The sequence below is a fragment of the Chelonoidis abingdonii genome, chromosome 24, assembly GCF_003597395.2.
Source record: "Chelonoidis abingdonii isolate Lonesome George chromosome 24, CheloAbing_2.0, whole genome shotgun sequence".
In the NCBI taxonomy this organism is placed as follows: domain Eukaryota; kingdom Metazoa; phylum Chordata; order Testudines; family Testudinidae; genus Chelonoidis; species Chelonoidis abingdonii.
Genome location: NC_133792.1, coordinates 19,799,671 through 19,808,598, shown reverse-complemented (window position 1 = coordinate 19,808,598; position 8,928 = coordinate 19,799,671). Strand labels below are relative to the sequence as shown.

At 48.9% G+C, this 8,928-nt stretch overlaps 1 long non-coding RNA gene across 1 annotated transcript; it reads right to left on the bottom strand.

The window, feature by feature from the left end:
* Positions 1-4,684: 4,684 nt before the first annotated feature.
* On the bottom strand, positions 4,685-7,982 carry LOC142045893 (uncharacterized). Its single transcript, XR_012654799.1, has 2 exons — positions 7,581-7,982; positions 4,685-5,722 (listed from the first exon to the last, which is right to left on the bottom strand). It is a non-coding gene; the product is annotated as an uncharacterized LOC142045893 (long non-coding RNA).
* Positions 7,983-8,928: the final 946 nt, after the last annotated feature.

Genomic DNA, 8,928 nt, shown 5'->3' with positions numbered 1-8,928 from the left:
CTCGGCTAAGGTCACTCAGTATGTCGGAGGCAGGGTCAGGGAGAGCTTGCTTACTTCCAGGCCAGTGGATAGACTGGACAAAGCTATAAGTCTTAGCTCTGCCACCTGAACAGATGCTATGAAAGAGAAAACTATGAAAAACCAATCTCTTAAAAGTCATTTTCATCTGCTCTGGGACAGCAAATGCTCAAATACCTTCATCATAACTGAATGGTGTCACGAGAGGGCAGAGTTAAGGTTACCCGAGTGCCCTAATTGTGAATTTCCAAATCTGAACCTGCTTGGATTTCTTTTCAGTGTAACCTTAAGTCTGACTTTCCTGGGTTTACCATCCTTGTTTTTGGGGATAATGACAGCTGTTGTGTGATGTACTGGACCTGTCAGGGACTGATCTGTATTAACCTTACCACCCCCACTCAGTGTCGGTTTTGTGTCTGAGATGGTACAGAGAGCTCTGGGTGCTGATTCACATGCTGTGACCATTGCAGCCCCTTCCTTCCCATAGCACAAGGTAGGCCGTTTGTTAGGTTTATATGAGGGGCACCTTGACTCCCTCCTTGCCTGCGGTGTTGGAACAGACTCTCTCTTTCAGACTGCACCCTGCAGAGCTCTTATTTGCACCTCCTGGCTTTGTCGCTACTGCCCGAGCCCATACCTGTAACCCGCATGCTGAGTCATTGACCTGCTGCCAAAGGACCCGGTGGCATTTAGAGAATGAATGTCTAGTGCCTTGTCTTGTCTGGTGCTTTGTGCTGTTTCTCAGAGAAGCCTGTAAACCTTCCTCAGGACATTATATGTCACGCTGCTTCTCCTCTGACAAAGAACTTACCCCTGAGTTGAGCACTGGTGGACGAAGCTGGCTGGTAGGGAATGCCCTGACTTATGCTCTCAGGGAAAGATTAGATGGCTCTTGACAGTTTTTTCCCCCCATGACTAAGAGATGATCCCATTAATATACTGATGAAAAAAGAGAGCATCTCATTAATCTGGGAGGGGAACCCGCTGCCTTTACGGTCCTTGAACCACGAGGAGCTTAGCCCCCAGTGTTTGTGGCTCAGTCTGCAGGTTTACCAGGGGTAATTGATGAATGCTGTGAAGTACATTGTTGGCTTGGAGGTGCTAGGGGCTGGGCTAAGCTGGTATTCAGGAGGAGCTGTGGGTGCCTGGGAAGAGCAGGTGGTTGGGTTGCAGTTCATGGTAGGACTTGGCAGCCAGCAGCTGAGGTGGTGTTGGAGTTGCTGGAGAATGGAAAAGCAGATGCTGCAGGAGCTGGACTGCCCTGGTGGCCCTGAGATCTGAGCAGGAATCCTAGGGTGGCTTGAAGCCAGGGTGCTGTGAACATGCATTGGTGGGGCTGGTTGCTACACTAAGAATGGTGCTGGTTGGGTGCCTCTGAGCATGCAGAGTACAGTGTGCCACCATGGCTGGCTATAAGCTGCATAGCATCTCCTTCTCTTCCTTTAGTGGCTGATCCTCCCTCCCTGCCTGCTGTCCACGCTCACCCTCAGAGCTACCTCTCTTTTGCTGTCTCTATGGAGCAGTAACATCTCCTGCCCTTTGTGGAATCGGACTCCTCAGTGCATTCTGCTTCTGTTTGGGTGCCTCCTCTGCCCTCCCTACAAGGCTCACAGGATGGCTATTCGGGATTTGATTCCTACACAATCAGGTATGTAACATCCCCTTTTGCTGTGCTGCCTGTTTTGGAGCAATAGCTATGACAGCAACCATTGGCTCTGGGGCGAGCATTGTAGGCAACTCCCAGAACTTGACATTTACATGAGAGGCTTTTCTTTAAACATCCTTAGCTAGAATCATGGAGATGCCAGGGAGGAGCCGGTCAGCAGCTCTTGTTTAAATTAAAAGGGAAAGGAAGAGTTTTGCTGGATGATTGCTTTGGAAGAGAAATCTGCCACGGAATTTCTGTGCTGCTGACATCCAGCTCTGAAGGGGATGTTGATTGGGAAAACCAGTTGAGGGCAAAATTGCTGTTATCCCTTTATATGTTCCCCAAGGCTCTGTCTGCCACTGACATACTTGTGTGAATGAGAGGGGATAGGATCTGTCCCCAAGTGACTGTAATAGAAAAATAGGGAAGCAGAAGATGCGTGGGGCTCCATAATTGCCATCTTCCCAGCTATAATGATAATACTTTCCCCCTATATATTCCAGTGCCTCTCATCCCAGGATCGCAAAGCATCAGTAAATTAAGTCTCTCAAAACTCTTGTCAGGAAGCTAAGTATCATTCTAGTCATTCACGGACAGGGCAGAGTCTCTGAGAGAGACCCAGATTTTCAAATATGAAGTTAAGCACCTGAATCTGCACATAGAAACCTAAAAAAATGGCCTGAGGCACCCACAATTTCTACTGATGTCAGCACTTCTGGAAATTAGGTTATTCATTTAGGTACCTTAGTATGGATTTAGGTGTCTAGTTTTAGGCACCCATGGTTGGGAATGGCAGCCTTAGCCACGCATAACATAGGAACGTGGTGGGCACGTTCAGAGAAATGGAAGGCAACAACTGCAAACCAATCAAAGGAAATACTTCTTCACACAACATGCACTTAGACTATGGAACTCATTGCCACAGGATGTCGTTAAAGCCAAGAATTGAACAAGATTAAAACACGGATTGGACAGTTATATGGATATCAAGAATATCCAGAGTTACCAACTCAACTATGTTCAACGTGGTGGCATTTCTTTGGATGTAACGCACACTGAGCCCCTAGCATGGGGTGTGTGTGGAGGGCAGGAAACACAGACCTCTGGCATTAGGTAGGGGGTAGGAGGGTAGTAGCAGGGGATGGGAAGGTGGCACACAGGGAGTTTGGGGGTGGGGTGGGGGAAATGGAGGGATGCAAGGAACTCCCAGGATGTCCAAGGAGCTCAGCCACCAGAAGCAACAAAGCATGTGACCCTGTAGTCACAGCTAATGCTAACAACAATTTTTCAAGGGATATTAAGCCTCATGCTTCACAGCATCAGCCAAATTCTATCTAGAGGAGTTGGGGGAGGTCTCATGCCCCATCTGCCTAATGTGAGTTTTCTTGCGCCTTCCTCCAAAGCATGTAATTCTGTAAGAGTCAGGACATTGGGCTAGATGGAGCTCAGGTCTGATCCAATCCTGTGCGCCCTGTGACTCAGTCTCCCCAGCTGTAGAATGTGAGATAATGATACTCCCCTTCATGCCACAGGCACAGGGAGCCAGTCAGTTGATGCCTCTCTCGTGCTCTGCACATGTTGCTGAGCGTTTGAATGATGGGCTCTCCCTTGGCATGCAGCCCCCGAGGAGCCAACGTGCCACCTTCCCCGGGCCCCATTCTCCACCAGCGTCTCGCTGGCTCGCTAGCTGCAGGCGGTCACCCGTCAGCTGCTGACCATCAGCTCATCTTTTGAAAGCCACTCAGCTGAGAGCTAACAGCCAGCAGCAGAGGCTGGATGGAAGAGCACAGTCAGGGGCCTGTCTCCCCCAGGCCAACTGCATCTCAATCACATGCACAACAGGCTTGCGCGCGCGGGCATATGCTAATTGCTGCCATTCTTCCCCCTGCCACCCCTTTCTCTCTTCCTCCCCCTGATCCCTCCTCTCCAGCCTCGCCAACTGGCCCCTACAGCAGCTCTTCAGTATTTTGTGTGAGCTGCAGCTCAAGGAAGTTTTGTTCAGCTCTGCTAACCTTGGCAAACGGACAAAGGACGATTGTCTTCCACAATTTTGCCCTCAATTGATTTCCCCATCAGCCTTCAGAACGGCACAGCCAACCCGGGCCTAGCTGACTAACATCATTAAACTCAACTCCAGGGCTAGGATAACCACGGAGTTAGGAGCAAATTAACCATTCTGAAGTGGGGAGAGGGAAGGGCCTGCGTTTTAATGAATGAGATCTGAGACGGCTGCAGGAGCAAGGGGGCAGCTCGAGCCATCCTTACGGTCTTGGTCCCCGGCCAGCGCTAGATAAGGCAGCCAGGGTGCTTTCCCATTCATCCAAGAGCAGCCCTCACAGCCTCCCTCTCCACCGCGCAAAGCTGTGTGCAGCACATTGAGTGCACATCCACTTGCCAGGAGAGGGTTGTTTCCTTCCACAGGGTGCTTTGGGTTTGTGTGTTGGGGAGATGCAGGGAGGCAGTGCTGGAAGTGGAGCCATTCGCTGTTCAACTGGAACTGACACAGAGTGTGCGGGGGGCTAACTGGGCATGGGGAGAGAGGCAGAGAGCTTGAAACTCATGCCATTATCTCAAGGAACTAGTGCAGATTTTTGCCTCCCCCCCATTCCCTTCACCTTCATCGCTGCTGTGATGGGTTGGATCACAGAAACCCCCTTGGGAGCTGCCAGTTGATGTGCCAAGACTATTTCTGCCCCTGCTTTCTTGCCCTGTCAGCTTAGAACTTCAGTGCCCTGCCTGGTTTGAGCCAGACTCGCTAGCCTGCTGCAAACCCAGACCCAGGTCTGAATCACATCCCTTAATAGCTGCAGGTTTACCTGAACGCAGCTACCAGAAGTGTTCTTCTCTTTAACACTTAGATGTCCAACTCCCAATGGGGTCTAAACCCAAATAAATCCATTTTACCCTGTATAAAGCTTATACAGGGTAAACTCATAAATTGTTCACCCTCTATAACACTGATATAGAGATATGCACAGCTGTTTGCCCACCCAGGTATTAACTCATACTCTGAGTTAATTAATAAGTACAAAGTGGTTTTATTAAATACAGAAAGTAGGATTTAAGTGGTTCCAAGTAGTAACAGACAGAACAAAATGAATTACCAAGTAAAATAAAATAAAACACACAAATCTATGTCTAATCAAACTGAATACAGATAATATCACCCTTAGAGATGCTTCAGTAAGTTTTTTCCTCAGACTGGACACCTTCCAGGCCTGGGTACTATTCTTTCCCCTGATCCAGCTCTTGGTCCAGCTCAGGTGTTAGCTAGGGGATTCTTCATGATGGCTCTCCACTTTGTTCTCTTCCACCCTCTTATATATCTTTTGCCTAAGGCAGGAATCCTTTGTCCCTCTGGGTTCCCACCGCCCACTTCTCAATGCAAAAACACTAGGTTTAAGATGGATTCCAGTTCAGGTGACATGATCACATGTCACTGTAAGACCCCAAGCCTTCATTCCTCCCAGCCTGACTCTCAGGAAGGCCTGCCTGCAAACAGAACCATCCACAGTCAATTGTCCTGGTTGATGGGAGCCATCAAGATTCCAAACCACAATTAATGGCCCACACTTTGCATAATTACAATAGGCCCTCAGAGTTATATTTCTTATTTCTAGTTTCAGATACAAGAGTGATACATTTATACGAATAGGATGACCACACTCAGTAGACTGTAAGCTTTGTAATGATACCGTACAAGAGACCTTTTGCATGAAGCATATTCCAGTTACATTATATTCACTCATTAGCATATTTTTATAAGATCATATAGAGTGTATCGTCACAGCTACTACTTCTGGCATCTAAGGTTTGGAGCATTCTTGGTGTCCCCTAGGGCCTCAGGCAGGTCACATCTACCAGGGGAGACACGAGCAGACCCTATTTCTGGGATGAGTTGTCATGGTAACAGCAGTTCCAAAATCTGAGCAGGCCTGGTTGCTGGGAGAAGGTCCTGTGCCATAGAGGTCAATTCAAGCAGGCTTCATTTCTAGAAGGGCTTCCAGGAGTGCAGTGGGGTTCCAAACTGGGCAGGCATCATTTCGGGGATGGGTTCTAGGGTCCCAACCCAAAGAAAACATGAAGTCAAAAGATCCATTTAAACCAGATGTAGTTCTAAACAGCCAAAAAGAGGCCGCTTTTGTTACAGAATAATCCCCACTCTGTTCCACTCTCTTCATGCTGGCTCCCATTTGTAGATCATCTCAGAATAAAGACTTCCTAGGGCTGCTGGGGACTAGAGCTTTTTGTATTCACTTTGGGGCCTTTATGCACCTGTTTCAGATAATAGGGCCAATCTCTGTCACTGATGGCTAGGAGACAAGGTGCAGGAAGTAATCTCTCTTATTGGATCAACTTCTGTTGGCAAGAGAGACCAGCTTTCCAGCCACACAGACAGATCTGTTGAAGAGCTCTGTGTGGCTTGAAAGCTTGTCTCTCTCACCAAGTTGGTCCAATAAAACATTATTATCTCACTCACCGTGTCTCTCTAATAGCCTGGGACTGACATGGCTTCAACTACACTTCATACAACAATTGATGTCTGTGGGAATTTTGCCTTTGACTTCCCTGGAAGCTGGGTTGGGTCAGCATCTTCTACACTAGGGATTCATAGTTTCCACAGCCAGAAGGGACCATTGTGATCATCTAGTCCAGGGGTGGGAAACCTTTTTTTTCTATCACAGGCCATTGACCCACAGGAAAAATCAATCATGGGCCACACACAGCCCCACCGGGGGAGGGCGGGGGAGGGTCATGGAGGCTTGGGGCTTCCAGCCCTCGGTGTCGAGATTTACCACAGGCTGGATAAAATTAAGCAGCAGGCCAGATCTGGAATCCTCTCCAATTTGTCAACATTCTTCTTCAGATGTGGGCACCAGAACTGGACCCAGGATTCCAGCAGCGGGCACGCTGGTGCCAAATACAGATAAAATAATCCTTCTACTCCAATTTGAGATTCCCCTGTTTATGCAGCCAAGGATCCCACTCGCCCTTTTGGCTACAGTGTCACACTGGGAGCTCACATTCAGCTAATGATCCACCATGACCCTCAAAAATGAGCCGACTGTCTGGGAAAAGAGTGACAGCTTTCTGGCCCCAACTGCCTTCCCCCCAGCAACATAACAGAACTGAGCTGGATTAGCAACATTGACCGAGAAACCCCTTTCATTGATGTAGGAAGTGTCGGTGCTACAGGTGCAGCACTGGAGCTGTGCCTCTGCAGCAGAGAGAACCTTAGAAAGATGCCCATTCTCAGCATAAAGACTCCAAGGGTATGGCTATACCTGGAATTTCAAAGCACTGCCGCGGCAGCGCTTTGAAGTGTGAGTGTGGTCAGAGCGACAGCGCTGGGAGAGAGCTCTCCCAGCACTGCATGTAAACCACATCCTTTACGGGTGTAGCGTGCAGCGCTGGGAGCCGCGCTCCCAGCGCTGCCGCCCTGATTACACTGATGCTTTACAGCGCTGTGTTTTTTCACACCCCTGAGCGCGAAAGTTGCAGCTCTGTAAAGTGTGATTGTAGCCAAGCCCCAAGTGATCAAGAGGTTACCACAGCCCTTGGTGATCTAAATCCGTGGTTAAGAGCCTTCATTGTATTTTATATTTCCGCTTTGAATTTTTCTGAGTCCACCACCCAGCCCCTGGATCTTGTAAGGTGCCAGCAAGGAGCAGAAGCACCCAAAAGGCTGTTCTCACAGTCCTTTGGACTCAGGGGAGTCATTTCAGGAAAATTCAAGGGGGAGAAGCAAAGCTGTGCCAGCATTTAGTACATTCTCCATCCCAAACTGCATCATGACAGAGAAAAACTAGGCCATTTGTGCTTTCCCAAAGTCAGGGAGGGGCTAAACATGGACAACATGATGGAGCACATAGACCTGTGGAAAGTTGGGGGGAGGACTGCCACACCTACTTACCCCACAGCAAATGATGCCCTGTTTGGAATCACAGATCATGCTGCCAAAATGTCTCAAGGGCCTCTGTGAAGAGGGGGCAGGAAAAATAGTCCTATAGCATCACCGATATTCTTCTGACGGGTTGAAGCAGACTTGGTTCACTTAGTGCTGTCTCTGTGTCTCCCCATTTCTCAGTGGGTTCTGGCTGAGAGGGACAGCCTGGGAACTAGGCTGTGTTTCTAGGCAGCCACTCCAGCCAGACTCAAGCCACCAAAGCAAACTCTGGGAAGTGAGGCCACCAACTCAAAGCGATGCCAGAGACTGAGAGATCTGAGAGACTGAGGTTTTATGTAACCACACCACAGGCTTGCAGTTGTGTGCAGCGGGCTCCGAATGCCTAACAGCTGGCATGCCCGCAGCGTGCTAGGTAGCTCAAAGGCGGAGGCACTTGCCTCTCACCTCTCCTCCTGTGAATGGGGCTATTAAGTCCAGTCTGAGATCTTAAGTGTAACGAATTGGTTGGTTTTGGCTGAGCACCAGCTGGAAAGCAGCCCATCCCAGGAAACCATTCGGTCTGAGCAAACGCAGTGGTCAGCCTATGCTTAGGAGAAGACTAGCACTGAATAATTGTTCCACCTGCGGGGCGCCTATGGGCTTTCTGAGCTGCCTTGGCAGGGTGGAGAGGTTCTCATGGAAAGCGACATGCATGGGTGGTGGAGGGATTAACTCCTTTGGATCCCGATTAGAGGGATTTTGCTCCATATCTGGAAGGCCAGCCAGCATTTTGCAAATCAGCTTTGAAGGAGCTGCAAAAATATAGCCTGTTCTATAAAAATCCAGGCAGGTGGCAGCCTGAACTCACTCCTCTAATCCCATCACTCACAGTCCCATGAAGTCTCTGTGTATTGGAACTCCCAAGTCTCCTTGAGGGCAATTATTTTTTTATATATATATATATATATATATTTTGCTGCACAGAATATGCCAGAACATATCCCAGGAACGTGATGGAACAGGGAAGAAACAGACTTTCCCACCATTGCTTTTCCAGCTCCTTGTCTCAAGGCTAAATCTTTTTGGAATGAAAATGAATAAGCAGGTGGAACTTGGAACACCTGCTGCACTTACAGTCCTATCTGCATCAGACAGTCATAAAGTGGAAGATGCAAAGCAGCTCAGCGGTCTGCGCTGGTGTCAGGCACTTGGGTGCTTGAATTATTGTAGAGCACAGGGGTTCTCAAACTTCATTGCACCGCAACCCCCTTCTGACAAAAAAAATTACTATATGACCCTGAGAGGGGGGCCAAAGCAGGAGTCTGCCCGATCCCTGCCACCCTGGGTCGGGAGACCAAAGCCAAAGCCCTACTGC